The sequence below is a fragment of the Schistocerca gregaria genome, chromosome X (assembly GCF_023897955.1).
Source record: "Schistocerca gregaria isolate iqSchGreg1 chromosome X, iqSchGreg1.2, whole genome shotgun sequence".
In the NCBI taxonomy this organism is placed as follows: Eukaryota; Metazoa; Arthropoda; class Insecta; order Orthoptera; family Acrididae; genus Schistocerca; species Schistocerca gregaria.
The window spans coordinates 568,890,125-568,905,320 of NC_064931.1; the positions used below are offsets into that span (position 1 = coordinate 568,890,125).

Below are 15,196 nucleotides of genomic sequence, written 5' to 3' on the forward strand. Positions count from 1 at the left end.
TGGAGAAGATAGTGCATTGAAGTGACTGGCCAGAATAATCAGGTTTATCGCGGACATTACCCTGTATTTTTCCAGCCATCGGATACTATCCTCTGTCGCACTAAAGCAATAATATTCTACGTTCTAGCTTTTTGTAAAAGTCATCAAATGTCAGATTTTTATGCTCTTCTCAGATAATCATAATAGATACTGGGAATGTTCTGATGTTGCTGCAGTGTTTGTATATACAGTCGATACAGAAGCACCTCAACGTTTTGTCATTTCATGAACTGCATTGCCCTTACAACGAAGCAGCCAGTAAATCCTTCTATTAAAAAAAAGGAGTTAAATTTCGAATGTACAAGTAAACCGAATGCAGTAAGATTATATCCGAATGTAAAGACATTCGATACAGGTCTTTAGGAAAAACTGTTGTTAATTAATGCAGAACTGACAATCTTATTTTAATTGACAGTTACTGTCGAGTAAACTAATCTCCACCACTTGTAATAAATTTATCAGACGTCTACTGTAAGTGGAAATCATTCGCAGTATGTCCTCTATAACTGAAATGAATAGACAAACTTTTAAATCAAGTCAGCTTTTTACATAGAGGGCACTTACCTAAACTAAAGGACCTTCTGGCTCCGTGTCTTCAGATTCACTGTCGCTTGTTTCAGCCAGGTGTGTCATCACAGATTCGACTATGGTGTCTCTTAAACCGTGGTTCAAGAAATCAGTTTCTTACAATGCTTTTGTATGTCTTATGCACCTCTCCCAGTCTTGCTGAGTAACATTGCCAAAAGCTTCGCGTGTTAGCTTCTCGATATCAGCAAGTTTGGAAGTAGTTTTATTTTCTCTACTTCTCGCTTTGCTTGGGCCCATATCAATTCAGTGGGATTATACTGACAGTGATACGGTGGTAGACGTATCACTTGGTGTCCCATTTCATTTGCCAGTTGATCTAGCTCGTAAGTCTTTTTGGCACCTACGATTTCTTCCTTGGACAGGAATTTAGCCTTCGTTTCATCAACTGAAAATGAAACATTCTTTCTCTTTAACCACTCCATAATATCTGCATTGCGCCAATTTGAACGTGGCAGATTTTCTATCTGAATGGAGTGGTAACTGGCGTTATCAAAAAAAAAAAAAAAATGGTTCAAATGGCTTTGAGCACTATGGGACTTAACTTCTGAGTCATCAGTCCCCTAGAACTTAGAACTACTTATACCTAACTAACCTAAGGACATCACACACATCCATGCCAGAGGCAGGATTCGAACCTTCGACCGTAGCGGTCGCGCCGTTCCAGACAGTAGTGCCTAGAACCGCTCGGCCATACCAACCGGCGCTGGCGTTATCCATCACGATAATTGAGCCTTCTTCCAGGGCAGTCAACAGTCGAATAAACCAATTCTTAAAAACCTCTCGACTCATTTCTGAACGGTAGTCGAATTGGCAAGAACTTTTCCCACCAAGGAAAACAAATTTGGCCTCTGGTATGAAGCCTGTGGTTAATGAACCAGCGTGGGCGATGATTAAACAACCACCTCTACCAGTAGGCACTTTCAAACTGCCTTTTCATTTGGAGTCGTACCATATATACACCCTTTTTAATCTGAGCACTTCGTTCTTCATTGTCCACTATTATTATTCTCTTTTGGCTCTTGAACCCATCTTTTCCTATATTACCCGCCTTTTCCTATAGTTTACTTCTATTTTTCTCAGAATTTCAAACATCTTGCACCACTTTACATTGGCGAACAGTTTTTCCAGGTCGACAAATCCTATGGTCTCTTGATTTTTCTTTAGTCTTGCTCCCATTACCAACTGCAAAGTAAGAATTGCCTCTCTGGTGCTTTCCTAAAGCCAAACTGATCGTCATCTAACACATCCTCAATTTCTTATTCTTGTCAGTAGCTTGGATGCATGAGCTGTTAAGCCGATTGTGCGATAATTCTCACATTTGTCAACATCAATAAAATTCACCAACAGCTGTATACTTTAAGATATGATTTTATTTTATTCTGAAAGCAGCCACTTCCGGCATTTCATTATGCCGTCTTCAGGCCCCATACACTTTTATCCAAATAAACAAACTTATCGTATAGCGGCTTAAATCACTGGATATCGTGAATTCAATCGTAATACAGTTGCTTCATTCGAAGATGTGACAGCAGTTGCTGTTTTAGGTGGCTCTGTATGTTATTTGTAGTACTGCTTTCTGGCTGACAGATGATTTGAGCTCACTGGGTGCGTAGCAGCCAGTTCCTATTCTGACATTTACCTTTTCAGTATATTTATTCCGTTTCAAGTTATTTTGTGCCGACAGATTCAGGAATTTCAGTAGAGCATTTGTATCTATTGCTCTGTTACTCACTATTACAAGTGCTGGAGACGATTTTGCATTTTGTGTGGTGTGAAAGTTCATGAAAACTGTCTTTTTAATGTTGATTATTAATCTGTTGATTGTAGCCCAATTGCCAAGTTGTTTACTAGCAAAGTTCACAACTTGCTGAAATGCCCATGTGTTCTACACTATGAGGCCTGCAGTTGCATTATATGCAAATATTATGGTTTTTTGTGCATCTACTTTCAGGCTGAACTCATTAACATACAGGAGGAATAGTAGAGGTCCCAATACTGAGCCATGTGACGCACCTACTTTTAACAATTTTACCACTAGATAGGATTTTGGTTATTAGACTGAGTTGTTTGTTAGTGTACTTCGTGCTGACTTTATGTATGCAGTTGCTTAGAAACGATGCAATCTATTCATCTGCAACTCCTCTGATACCATACTGTTCAATTTATTCCAGCAATAGTTTGTGATCTACTGTCAAAAGCGTATTACAGATCTACAGATATGCCTGTAGTGGGCTCTTTCGTAGCTAACAGATCTAGTTTAGTATTAATGCACTCATACATTGTCATTTCTGTAGATTTATTGTTTCTTACCCACTTTCGGATAAACTCACTAAGCATAATTTTTTTATTTTGAAGTCCATCAGTTTTTGTACATAATTTTTTCAAATACTTTAGAGAAATAGCATGAAATTGTGTTAGACCTATAGTTGTTCTTATTATTATCACCTTTTTTGAAAACTGGAATTACTTTAGATAGTTTCAGTGGTTCTAGGGAAGTGCCCGCCTGGAAGAACGGTAACAGCGGTAAGTTAGTGATTCAGCGATAATATTTTTCATGGCAGTTGCTGGAATACCGTCAATGCCAGCTGAATAAGAAGTCTTCTAAATCTCTGAGGACTTTTTCTACATCATCTACAGCTACTATAGTAATGAGCATTGACTCTGCACATTTGCGATTTTTTCGGTTTACTGTTTGATATTTTTTGTTTGGGTTATTTTTGATCAGTTTTTCGGCTATACTCGCAAAGAATTTATTGAATGTGTTCACCACAGCTTCAGGATAAGTTATCAATTCATTTTTGTGTTCAGTTTCTCTGTTTGTGTGTATAAATTTGCTTTATCTCCTTTCCCTTTTATAATGTTCCGCATTCCTTTTACTTTGTTGTTGGATTTGACAATGTATTTCTCATTGTGCCTGCTTTATCATTCTTCTTAGAATACATCTGTAGCTTGTACAGTATTTCAGTAGTTGGAAGGAATCATCACGTAGTTTAATAACTTACAGAGAATTATCTTATTTTGGCAGGAGGTTTCAATAGCTGTTATAATCCTGTTCCTGTTTCCCTTATTATTATTTATCCTTACTGAGTTTTGTGGAAATTGCTCTCCGAAATTGCGGATCACTGTGTCAAGAAACATGTTAAATATTACGTTGACATAATCAGCTCCGTACATCTCTGCTCATTTTTCTTTACTTGGAAGGACATTTAGTTTGTTTAAGTTATACAGATTGTAACACCTGTGTAAAGTTTGAGGTAGGATTTGGTTTGAGGTGCATTTCTTTACATCTACATTTAGTATGACAGTTTAGCGATCGCTGAATCCTGCACTGTATACTTGCAGTGTTGGGATAAGTTTATTTCCGTTTGCAAGAATGTTGTCTAAGGCAGTATTAGATGTGGGTGTTATTCTAGTGAAACCATTTACGAGGCCATGAAGGCTGTAAGATTTTAAAATGTTGAGCAATGTCTCCCTGTTTACACTTTGGGTGATGAAGTCAGTATAAAGTCATATGACATTACGTTTCCACTGGCCTCCTTTGCTTAAAATTAGTCCAATTTGAGCAGTAAACCATTAAAATTACTAGACGGGGAGAGCTTCATTTCAGTTGAATACTTGGCTTTTCTGGGAGGAGGGGGGTAAGAGGGTTTCCATTGAGTCTCTGTGATTTTTTGACCCATTTGTCTAGCATTGCTTCCACAGAATAACCACTCTGACCTCTTTATATTCTGGTATGCTAAATTTGCTTATAAGTTGCTGTTTTTGGTTTCTGACTTTCTCTTTCGTGTTGCCTCTTATAGTTGTCAGGAAGTCCAATCTATTGCAACTGATTACCTTGCCACGTTTATTTAGGTGGAACCCCCTGTGTTGTCATGTGGTTTCTGGTTATTCTCTCTATTTCAAAGTTCACAGCAATTCTTTTTTGTACACATGGTTTGCAGCATCGAGTGACTGAATGCGATACAGGTTCGCACTATTAATTTTTCTATTTAAACAATATACATCATACCCCCTAGGTACAGAATGGATAATGTTCATTTTGTGACTTCAGAGGGAGTACTGGTTACAGCGGCTCTACCTCTTGTTACACCGTTAGTTCAAGAGGTTTGTCTGTGTCATGAGAACCTACCATCAGACTTAGAGTATCCTGTGCACTGAAGCTTCTTGTCAAGATTCTTGCATTATTTACCGCTTCTTTACAGGAACAGCAGGTTTTACTATGCTTTCTACCTGATATGAGGGTCCTTGCTTGCCTTGTAGTATTTGTGCACAGTTTCTTCCATGACCGTCGCCTAATATTAGTAAATTACTTGTTTCCAAAGGTTTTTTTCCTAGGTGACGGTCTGTTACTCGTTTCGTTTTTCTTTTGCACAAACGTAGTAGCTGGTACTTGTCCACTTTCTCTCAATGGCGGATTGCTAATACACAGTGAGGCGGTTTGATCGCTTTGAATTATTTTTTGCGATATATGCTGTACATCGTTGGAATGTATGTTGTCCCTAATTGCATCCTGCACCAAGTGGTTATAAGATGTTTCGGGTCTTTTAACACTTTTTGTATCCGTTTCATATTGGCCTGCTGTCACATTAGCTTTGTGTAACGTGGCAGCTTATTTTCATACGGGTTGTTTAGGTACAAGCTTAAGATCAGACGTGACGCTAGACATAACTAGATTACCGTTTGAGTTCAACACTGGGTTCTGAGCATAATTTATGGCGTGACTATTACTCGTAATGCGCTGTACTGGAGAGCACCACGTTTTGTTACCGATATTTCAGTTCGGAGCGCGGGCAACGAGTTCAAAGTTCGTGGGTTTACTATTTCTTGTTTAGGAGACGCAGTTGTGCCTTCCTGCGTTTGTAATATACTGTTTACTTTGAATCCCGTAGCGAGTTCAACTTATTGTGGCATGCCCAATGGTCTTTGCCGTTAAAGTATTTTGACGCATTTGTCGTAGTATCAGTAATTGCAGTCGGCACATACAATACCTCTTATAACTTTTTGAGCAGATTTTAAGATTTCCTACACTTTTACCTGGCGCCATGACTTCGTTAGCAAATTTGATTTGCAGTTTTTACAGCGAAAGACTGAAAAAGATGTAATTTCTGTAACTATTGAAATAGTGTCGGCGTTTACGCGCTCACTCTTGATATTCTTTGCTCCATACGTTCACTTTTTTACTCACAAAATTATTAATTTTCGCAGTGGGTGGACAGGAAGCACTTCACTAGGTAGCCATTTTGCCATAAATCATTCTGCACGGGTCTCTTCGAGTCTCTCAGGATTGTTACTCTATATACAGGGTGTCCAATTTATCTTGCCCACACAAAATAACTTTTTTTAATGCGTTAAATGAAAATTTGTTTCAACCAGTGTTTTTTTAACATCCTAGGGTAGTAGTTCTTTCTGAGGATATACGTTTTATGTATTCCCAAATATGTAGAAGATACGGGGTAGAGGTTAAATTTTTTAAATGGAACCATGCACGTTTCATTAAAGAATACACTCACCCCCTCAAAGAGCTATTCAAAAACGTATCACACTGTACCATTTTTTCTCAATAAAACGTAGACGTCAAACAATAGAATACACAGGTTGTGAAGAAACCAAGTAGTTTTCTGCCTTGATTGTACACACAACGCACTCATTGTAGTGCTGTGGTAGAGGTGTGAGCTTCGTTTATGATTTCCGACTCATGAAAAGACAGGTACTCCTCCCCTCCCCCCCCCCCCCCTTACCACACATCTCATTTGTTGGTGTTTTTTGGTGCTTTAGCGTAAAGTATACTGCAATCTGTGTATTCGTGTATTAAGAATAACTTAGTAACTGAATAGTACATGTTGTGAATACCATTTTTGTTGTGTGAAGGTGTATGATGTACACACATAGCCATACGGTAGAAATCCTGCTGATCTACCGAGACGTTTCAGTCCGGAACCGCGCTGTTGCAGTGGTAGCGGGTTCGAATCCTGCCTCGTGCATGGATGTGTGTGATGTCCTTATGTTAGTTAGGTTTAGGTAGTTCTAAGTCTAGGGTACTGATGACCTCAGATGTTAAGTACCATAGTGCTTAGAGCCATTTGAACCATTTGATCTACGGAGAAAGTACGTTGACAGGAATTAATTTAGTAACTTGCGGTTTTATGTTAAGTACTGTTAGAGGACATAATGGTTATTATGTTTATCTTGTGGTCTACTATACGTATCTGTACTGTAGTTTGCTGTAAGCGAGCGAAATTCTGTTCAGGGACACCTACTGTACAGCAGACGATTCCCTCTAAAGCCATCGCCTTCTCGCTGGATATTTGGTCGTCTGAGTTCTAGTCTACGTGAAACGCGAAGTTTAAACGTAAGACGTCGAAATCGTCGTAGAACACGAACTAGGAAGCTGCTGAGGTCTCTGTGCTCGCTGCCGTAACCGTGAATCCTCAAATCAGCAGACGACGAATTCAGCAAGAAGTTGGTATCTCGAAAACAAGTGCACATCGCATTATGCGATATCGTAAATTCCACACTTACCGTGTTCATTTACACCAAGAACTTCATGGAAATGACTTCAACAATAGCGTTCAATTTCGTCAGTGGACACAGCAACAATTTCTCACTAAGCCTATTTTTTCCCAAATGTTCTTTTTACCGAAAAGGCGTCATTCTCCAACAAAAGCATAGTCAGTATGAGAAACAAGCACTATTTGTCCATCAACAATACACCATGGCTCCGGACAGGTAGAGCATCAACGTCCATTGAATGTTAATCTTTGGTGCGGAATTATTTGAGATAAGATTATCGGGCCTTTCTTCGTATATGACAAACAAAATGGCAGACAATATGCTCGATTTTTAAGACATAATCTTTCTCTCCTCCTGGACGCTGTACCTCTGAATCATATGATGATCATGTGGTATCAGCGTGATGGATGCCCGGCACGTAACGCCTTACGAGCATGACTAATTCTGGATCGAAAATCCTGGTAGGTGGATTGGTAGTTAGTTGGCCTGCCCGATCTCCGGACCTTACACCGGGCTGTCTACCAAAATGTACCAGCAACGCCAGACGGCATGCAGAAATGCATTATTGATTCTTGTGCAGCCATCATAGAGGAAGTAGTAGCACGATGCAGGTCGTCCTTCACCCAAACGGTGACCCTTTGTATGAATGCCAATGTCACCATTTTGAGCCTGTGATGTAAACGCTCTGTTTTTATTGTAGGGGTAATATCAGAATAAAAGTTACTTCTGCACTGTCATAAGGACTGTAGTACGGTATTGTACAATAATAAATAATACAATAACAAAATCCAATTACTGTACATTGCAGTATTGTTGCATTCAATGTTTATTGGTAATTTGTAAAATGCTCTAATGCGCCTTGAAGAGGTTAAATGATTTAGTTAATGAATTGCACTGAATTGATATTTAAGTTATAAAATTTGTGTTATTTACGATTTCCATAGCTACTAGTTTTGTGGATAAAATGGTACATTGTGATAGATTTTTGAATAGCTCTTGTAAAGTGTGAGTGATGTACATGGTTCCACACACAAAAAATCAATCTCTACCCCACACTTCCTACATCTGTGGTGGTACATAAAACGTATATTGTCAGAAAGAACTACCCAGTTACTTTTCACTTAAATCATTAGAAAATAGTTATTTCAGATGAGCAAGATAAATGGGACACCCTATGAAATACAGCCTACCCACATGAACCATGGACCTTGCCGTTGGTGGGGAGGCTTGCGTGCCTCAGCGATACAGATGGCCGTACCGTAGGTGCAACCACAACGGAGGGGTATCTGTTGAGAGGCCAGACAAACGTGTGGTTCCTGAAGAGGGGCAGCAGCCTTTTCAGTAGTTGCAGGGGCAACAATCTGGATGATTGACTGATCTGGCCTTGCAACACTAGCCAAAACGGCCTTGCTGTGCTGGTACTGCGTACGGCGGAAAGCAAGGGGAAACTACAGCCGTAATTTTTCCCGAGGCATGCAGTTTTACTGTATGGTTAAATGATGATGGCGTCCTCTTGGGTAAAATATTCCGGAGGTAAAATAGTCCCCCATTAGGATCTCCGGGCGGGGACTACTCAGGAGGACGTCGTTATTAGGAGAAAGAAAACTGGCGTTCTACGGATCGGAGCGTGGAATGTCAGATCCGTTAACCGGGCAGGTAGGTTAGAAAATTTAAAAAGGGAAATGGATAGGTTAAAGTTAGATATAGTGGGAATTAGTGAAGTTCGATGGCAGGAGGAACAAGATTTTTGGTCAAGTGAATACAGGGTTATAAATACAAAATCAAATAAGGGTAATGCAGCAGTAGGTTCAATAATGAATAAGAAAAGAGGAGTGCGGGTAAGCTACTAACAATAGCATAGTGAACGCATTATTGTGGCGAAGATAGACACGAAGCGCACGCCTACTACAGTAGTACAAGTTTATATGCCAACTAGCTCTGCAGATGATGAAGAAATTGAAGAAATGTACGATGAAATAAAAGAAATTATTCAGATAGTGAAGGGAGACGAAAATTTAATAGTCATGGGTGACTGGAGTTGGAGAGTAGGAAAAGAGAGAGAAGGAAACATAGTGGGTGTATATGGATTGGGGGAGAGAAATGAAAGAGGAAGCCGTCTGGCAGAATTTTGCACAGAGCATAACTAAATCACAGCTAACACTTGGTTCAAGAATCATAAAAGAAGGTTGTATACATGGAAGAATCCTGGAGATACTAGAAGGTATCAGATAGATTATATAATGGTAAGACAGAGATTTAGGAACCAGGTTTTAAATTGTAAGACATTTCCAGGGGCAGATGTGGACTCAGACCACAATCTATTGGTTATGACCTGTAGATTAAAACTGAAGAAACTGCAAAAAGGTGGTAATTTAAGGAGGTGGGACCTGGATAAACTGAAAGAACCAGTGGTTGTACAGAGTTTCAGGGAGAGCATGAGGGAACAATTGACAGGAATGGGGGAAATAAATACAATAGAAGAAGACTGGGTAGCTCTGAGGGATGAAGTAGTGGAGGCAGCAGAGGACATAGTAGGTAAAAAGACGAGGGGGAGGGGGGGGGATAGAAATCCTTGGGAAACAGAATAAATATTGAATTTAATTGATGAAAGGAAAAAATATAAATATGCAGTAAATGAAGCAGACAAAAAGGAATACAAACGGCTCAAAAATGAGATCGACAGGAAGTACAAAATGGCTAAGCAGGGATGGCTAGATAACAAATGTAAGGATGTAGAGGCTTATCTCACTAGGGGTAGGATAGATACTGCCTACAGGAAAATTAAAGAGACCTTTGGAGATAAGAGAACCACTTGTATGAACATCAAGAGCTCAGATGGAAACGCAGTTCTAAGCAAAGAAGGGAAAGCAGAAAGGTGGAAGGAGTATATAGAGGGCTACACAAGGGCGATGTACTTGAGGACAGTATTATGGAAATGGAAGAGGATGTAGATGAAGATGAAATGGGAGATACGATACTGCGTGAAGAGTCTGACAGAGCACTGAAAGACCTGAGTCGAAACAAGGCCCCCGGAGCAGACAACATTCCATTGGAACTACTGACGGCCTTGGGAGAGCCAGTCCTGACAAAACTCTACCATCCGGTGAGCAAGATGTATGAGACAGGCGAAATACCCTCAGCCTTCAAGAAGAATATAATTATTCCAATCCCAAAGAAAGCAGGTGTTGACAGATGTGAAAATTACCGAACTATCAGTTTAATAAGCCACAGTTGCAAAATACTAACGCGAATTCTTTACAGACTAATGGAAAAACTGGTAGAAGCCGACCTCGGCGAAAATCAGTTTGGATTCCGCAGAAATGTTGGAACACGTGAGGCAATACTGACCCTACGAGTTATCTTAGAAAACAGATTAAGGAAAGGCAAACCTACATTTCTAGCATTTATAGACTTAGAGAAAGCTTTTGACAATGTTGACTGGAATACTCTTTCAAATTCTAAAGGTGGCAGGGGTAAAATACAGGGAGCGAAAGGCTATTTACAATTTGTACAGAAACCAGATGGCAGTTATAAGAGTCGAGGGACATGAAAAGGAAGCAGTGGTTGGGAAGGGAGTGAGACACGGTTGTAGCCTCTCCCCGATGTTATTCAATCTGTATATTAAGCAAGCAGAAAAGGAAACAAAAGAAAAATTCGGAGTAGGTATTAAAATCCATGGAGAAGAAATAAAATCTTTGAGGTTCGCCGATGACATTGTAATTCTGTCAGAGACAGCAAAGGACTTGGAAGAGTAGTTGAACGGAATGGACATTGTCTTGAAAGGAAGATATAAGATGAACATCAACAACAGCAAAATACGGATAACTGAATGTAGTCGAATTAAGTCGGGTGATGCTGAAGGAATTAGAATAGGAAAAGTAGTAAAGGAGTTTTGCTATTTGGGGAGCAAAATAACTGCTGATGGTCGAAGTAGAAAGGATATAAAATGTAGACTGGCAATGACAAGGAAAACGTTTCTGAAGAAGAGAAATTTGTTAATATCGAGTATAGATTTAAGTGTCAGGAAGTCGTTTCTGAAAGTACTTGTATGGATTGTAGCCATGTATGGAAGTGAGACATGGACCATAAATAGCTTGGACAAGAACAGAATAGAAGCTTTCGAAATGTGGTGCTACAGAAGAATGCTGAAGATTAGATGGGTAGATCACATAACTAATGAGGAAGTATTGAACAGGATTGGGGAGAAGAGAAGTTTGTGGAACAACTTGACCAGAAGAAGGGATCGTTTGGTAGGACATGTTCTGAGGCATCAAGGGATCACCAATTTAGTATTGGAGGGCAGTGTGGAGGGTAAAAATCGTAGAGGGAGACCAAGAGATGAATACACTAAGCAGATTCAGAAGGATGTAGGTTGCAGTAAGTACTGGGAGATGAAGAAGCTTGCACAGGATAGAGTAGCATGGAGAGCTGCATCAAACCAGTCTCAGCACTGAAGACGACAACAACAACATCAACGAAATACAGGTGTTCTATAGGAAACTAAACGTATTCTTCATGTATCAAACTTTTACAAAAAGAACACATTCTTACTGTATTAGTTAAAAGGTATTCCTTAGTGTATGAATAATGGAAATCAACTACATACTTAGCTTAAAAATATGCTGGGTTAGTACTACAAAGCTCAAATAATGAAACATAAATACAAATGTAGAAATGTCTTAAAGATAAAAATTTGGTTCTGTTACTTAGATGATAGAGACAAAAATGGTTTACTTTAATTTGTGAAGAAAAAGTCCTGTTATTTATTTGTATTCTAAGATAAAAAGTGCACATTTACTTATTCCCCATTTTTAAGGCATTCACATAAATCTATACCAGGAAATTGTGGGGTGTAATATATACTCCTGGAAATGGAAAAAGAACACATTGACACCGGTGTGTCAGACCCACCATACTTGCTCCGGACACTGCGAGAGGGCTGTACAAGCAATGATCACACGCACGGCACATCGGACACACCAGGAACCGCGGTGTTGGCCGTCGAATGGCGCTAGCTGCGCAGCATTTGTGCACCGCCGCCGTCAGTGTCAGCCAGTTTGCCGTGGCATACGGAGCTCCATCGCAGTCTTTAACACTGGTAGCATGCCGCGACAGCGTGGACGTGAACCGTATGTGCATTTGACGAACTTTGAGCGAGGGCGTATAGTGGGCATGCGGGAGGCCGGGTGGACGTACCGCCGAATTGCTCAACACGTGGGGCGTGAGGTCTCCACAGTACATCGATGTTGTCGCCAGTGGTCGGCGGAAGGTGCACGTGCCCGTCGACCTGGGACCGGACCGCAGCGACGCACGGATGCACGCCAAGACCGTAGGATCCTACGCAGTGCCGTAGGGGACCTCACCGCCACTTCCCAGCAAATTAGGGACACTGTTGCTCCTGGGGTATCGGCGAGGACCATTCGCAACCGTCTCCATGAAGCTGGGCTACGGTCCCGCACACCATTAGGCCGTCTTCCGCTCACGCCCCAACATCGTGCAGCCCGCCTCCAGTGGTGTCGCGACAGGCGTGAATGGAGGGATGCCAATGATGGTCGTATGCGTGTTTGGCGCAGGTGCACGTGAGCGCCACAATCAGGACTGCATGCGACCGAGGCACACAAGGCCAACACCCGGCATCATGCTGTGGGGAGCGATCTCCTACACTGGCCGTACACCTCTGGTGATCGTCGAGGGGACACTGAATAGTGCACAGTACATCCAAACCGTCATGGAACCCATAGTTCTACCATTCCTACACCGGCAAGGGAACTTGCTGTTCCAACAGGACAATGCACGTCCGCATGTATCCCGTGCCAACCAACGTGCTCTAGAAGGTGTAAGTCAACTACCCTGGCCAGCAAGATCTCCGGATCTGTCCCCCATTGAGCATGTTTGGAACTGGATGAAGCGTCGTCTCACGCGGTCTGCACGTCCAGCACGAATGCTGGTCCAACTGAGGCGCCAGGTGGAAATGGCATGGCAAGCCGTTCCACAGGACTACATCCAGCATCTCTACGATCGTCTCCATGGGAGAATAGCAGCCTGCATTACTGCGAAAGGTGGATATACACTGTACTAGTGCCGACATTGTGCATGCTCTGTTGCCTGTGTCTATGTGCTTGTGGTTCTGTCAGTGTGATCATGTGATGTATCTGACCCCAGGAATGTGTCAATAAAGTTTCCCCCTTCCTCGGACAATGAATTCACGGTGTTCTTATTTCAATTTCCAGGAGTGTATGTACAGCCAATTATACTTAGAAAATTCTCATCTAGAAAAAAAGTTTGTGGAATATTGTCTTCCATTAACTGAGTTCTCTTATGTTGTTAGAACCTTCCTTGTGCATATAATTAACAGCACCAAATAAAGAAATCATATTATCATGTAAAGACTTACTTCTAAACCTCTTAGTGGTTATGTTCCAAATAGAGTTTATAAATATATATCTTCCTTGTACATACTCATCACATAATATGTATGACAGTACAGTTAAAAAATCCACGCTTATAAGAGGGTATAAAGACGTGTTCATCCATATACCATCCACAAGTAGAACAGAAGGGAGGACTTAAACTTGTACTGCTACTCTGTGTACACTTAAGCTTAAAGTGTTAAGTTAGACATTTGTTTTATCAAGAATGTCATCTGAAAAATTTAAATTATGATCAGTTTGCTGTTAATGCTTCATCAGCATTTTGTATTATCCAATATGTTTAACAGTTGACTGTAAAGAAAATTGTAGGAATTGCTGTATGGGAAATCTGTGATTCCTAATAGATTTCTTGATGACAACCAAGCTATAGAAAAGTATGAGACTTGCAATTCATCTCATATGGTACTGCGGTGAATGTAAAGAGATGTGTGTAATCTAAGACAAACAAAACTTATCTGATAATGTACCATGTAGGAAACATGATCACCTTTAACTTTAACCATATTCCCATTGCAGTCTGAGGCGTCAGCTGTTAAGGATCTTGGTTTGTTGTCTTTTTTCGAGAATTATGTTAGGCAAAACGCAAGAATGATGAATTATGGTAGGTTATGATTGGTGGTTACAGCTACTATAAATTTAAAGTAATTTCAACAATAATAATTACCTTATAAATATTTAAATCTTGGAGGAAAATGTGTTCTTTATTGTACCATTTCGATCAAATTTCGAAGTTCATATTAATGGCTTGCCTGCATTTAAATTTAAATTGAGAAAATACTTTAAGGGAACGGCCCAATTCTCTTGATGAGTATCCACAGATAAATCAGTTATACTATTTGCAAATTTGTATTCTCATTTATATTTTATGTTTTCAGATTTACCATCTGTAATGTGTTAGTTGTAATTTGTCTCACTTATTCAAGGTAGACAATGCATGAATATTTTTTCTGTACATTCATTCATTTTCAGTGATTATGTCAATTACTTGAACTATATGTTATTAATTTTTTTGTAATCTTTAAGCTTCCTCAGTATTTAATGCTAAATTTTTGTTATTGTACGAGGGCTGTTCAATAAAGAATTATCATAATTTTTATGGTCATAATATTTGGCGCTAAAATTTAGTCTTATGATATTCTGTTAGCGTAATGTGCAACAAACACGACGTAGTAATTGCATTGTTGGGAATGCTGGTTCCCACCTGTGAGAGGCAGGCAAGCTCAGACATGTTCAGTATCGCCTACCGCTGCAATGGAAGTAACTCGCGAGCTTTGCGGCTTTGAAATTCTGCTTTCGTCTCAACAAATCTTCAGCCGAGGCCTATACAATGTGACAGGAGGCCTATGGAGAGTCTGTTCTTCCCTCCAGCACAGCTCGAAGATGGTTTAAAATGTTTAAAGAGGTGAGACAATCAATTTCAAAGGAAGGTGGACCTGGTGCTCCAGTTACTGCTCTTACGGAAGAAAACATCAACACTGCTGCTGTCATTGTGAGAGAGGATTGAGGAATTACCTTAAGACTACTTTCTGAAATACTGAACATTTCATTGGGCGCCACCCACACGTTGGTGACAGAAAAGTTACACATGACACTTGTTTGTGCGCGATGGGTCCCAAGACTGTTGATTC

The 15,196-nt window shown here is 40.3% G+C and overlaps 1 protein-coding gene across 3 annotated transcripts in view; it reads left to right on the forward strand.

Moving 5' to 3' along the window:
- LOC126299340 (catenin delta-2) overlaps positions 1 to 15,196 on the forward strand; it is a 468,367-nt gene that overhangs the window by 247,881 nt on the left and 205,290 nt on the right. The window lies entirely within an intron of this gene.